This window comes from Arvicola amphibius, chromosome 17 (assembly GCF_903992535.2).
Source record: "Arvicola amphibius chromosome 17, mArvAmp1.2, whole genome shotgun sequence".
NCBI classification, from domain to species: Eukaryota; Metazoa; Chordata; class Mammalia; order Rodentia; family Cricetidae; genus Arvicola; species Arvicola amphibius.
In genome coordinates this window covers 14,030,619-14,033,014 of record NC_052063.2, presented here as the reverse complement: position 1 = coordinate 14,033,014, position 2,396 = coordinate 14,030,619, and the positions used below count along the sequence as shown (strand labels likewise).

The 2,396-nt window shown below is 38.7% G+C and overlaps 1 pseudogene; it reads right to left on the bottom strand.

The window, feature by feature from the left end:
- Positions 1-833: 833 nt before the first annotated feature.
- LOC119803771 lies at positions 834-968 on the bottom strand (annotated as a pseudogene).
- Positions 969-2,396: the final 1,428 nt, after the last annotated feature.

The window sequence follows — 2,396 nt, the reverse complement described above, 5'->3', positions numbered from 1 at the left end:
AAGCAGAGAGCAGTGAATGTGAAGGGATCATCTGTCTGCCTTCTCCCCTTTTCCCCCAAGAGTGAGAAATAAATGCTATTTCTATGAATTATATATTAATAGCCTAGGACTAAAGTCAATACAATAGTTAAGACCTTCATAATATTTTGGGGCTTTGCTGATAAAATTTCCAAATTGTCTTCCTTCTTCAACGTCCACCCTTCTCCAACCTCTCTAATCCAATCACCTCCTAGACTATATTGAAAGTGTCCTTTCTCTCATTAAAACACTTGGCCTCAAGGACCTGAATGTGATGACTTCTGCCTCTTTCTCTACTTTTACCTGGAATTCTCAGTTTATGTCCAGTTTTACTGGTCCACAAATAAATAATTTGTGAGTTCATGAAGACCCTTGCTCCCTCCCATCTCCCAGTTTGCTCACCGGATACTCATCTTTCTGATCTTATTTTGAAACATTCTTTCAGAACACTTCTGACCACGCAATTGGAAGTGAGCCTCTTTCCTCATAGCTTTTTATTATTTTCTGATTTGTCCTGCCTGGTTTTTTTTTGTTTGTTTGTTTTCAGTCAGCATTGTTCATCAACTAAGCCCACCAGAGTGACTGTTGACACCAGAGTCTAAGAAACATGCCACTGGAGCGTCCTTTTAGCCTACAGATTTGAGCAGGCAGGAAAAGCAGGACATGGCTCTGAGAATAAAGGTTAAGAACTGGCGTATACCATTCTTAGTACATTGTTTTTACAAATGAAACTGTGAGGATGGTCACTCAACATGCCACCACATTCTTCTCTTCTCTCTTCCCTCATCTTGTCTCCTCTCCTCTTCTCCACTTTTATTTTTTATGCAGTCAAGTTTCCTGCTCTTGTGGAAATCACAGGGGTCAGCTCTGCACAACTGGAGTGCAATGGATAAGAATCACCCTAGGAGAGCCACCTTGTGACCATGGTATCTTCCCTGCCAAGTAAATATTCAGACTTATTTACTTATTTTTATGTATACGAGCACTCTGTTTGATTATATACCTGCACAATGCCCCTTTATTCTAATGACAGTTGGGAATCTTTGCTTGGGGATTTAAATACAATCTTATAATGTGCTTGTGCATGTGATGTGTGTGTTTTCTATGTACACATGTAGTCTCCTTTGACTAATTAGGAACCTGCTTCCACACTACCTAGCAGTCTCTTATTATGTTTTCATGTACAATTTCAATTACCTGTGGTAAACCACAATCTGAAAATGCTAAATGGGAAATTCTAGAACAATTCAAAAATTTAAATTGTATACTCTTTCAGGTAGTGTCATAAAGGCTCATACAATCAGCTCAATCTTGTGTTCGCATGAGAATCATCTTACTGTCCAGCATATGATGTGTATACTGTTCTTCCAACAGTCAGAGTTACAACCCTTGCATATAAAGTTCAGTTCTGTTGGTGGTTTGAAGGATCTACTTCTGTTTTGGAATGTAGCCTCGAAGCATGAACTGAGACCACTGTGGTCAAGTTTTATAGTAAGATTTCAAAAAAGATTCTTCTAGTATCTAGCGTCAACTTGATTAATCCTTTTTACTTATTTATTTTTTTTTAACCAAAAGACCTGTCTAAAATTGGGATGAGGCATTGGGATCGTTATATGGACACTAGGCCCCAGATAACTGTTCCTTTGATTTTCTTTTAAGTCATGGAGTGATTTAATAGGCTTCCTTGCTTGGAAGCCTTTAGACTCCCAAACTTCCTCTACGTGGAACTCTTGCTTCACTTATGAACAAGTGAGTCTCCCATTTTACATTAGCCACAAGTGTGCTAGGGCCCATCTTAAGACACTCTCTTGGATTCCACTGTAAACTTCACTAATGAAGCCATTATTTGAATGGTATGCGGAGTTAATTTTCCAGTTAATTTATCTTTCTGCCCCATTTCCATAGGATCATTGGAGGCTCTTTCTTTTCCAGATTGACTGATAGTCTTGCCCATGAATCTGTAAGTTTCCAGAATAGTCATGACGTTATAGCATGTTATATACTTACATGTAAATAATTTATGTTAGTTATCAGTCATTAATGACACTTGATAAAATTCTGTCTTTTCTAATGGGGTCATTTTTAGGAACTCTTCTAATAATTCAATAACAAGGAATAAACTATTCAGCTCAGTCCAGACCCGAGTGGGTGGTCAACACCATCTGGGACCTATTAGTGAATTGGCAGCTTTAGCATCATATACCGATCTTACAAAGTACTGTTCTTTGGCTCCCCCATCTTCCTTACAATCGAGGGCCTTTCCATGTTTAAGAAAGTATTCACTACGGGGCTCATTGATAAGATTGAAAGTCAGACGTAAGGTGGAGGTTGTGCCTTTGTTGTTGTTCTGGAAAACTTGATCCCTGGGTGTCTTAGTC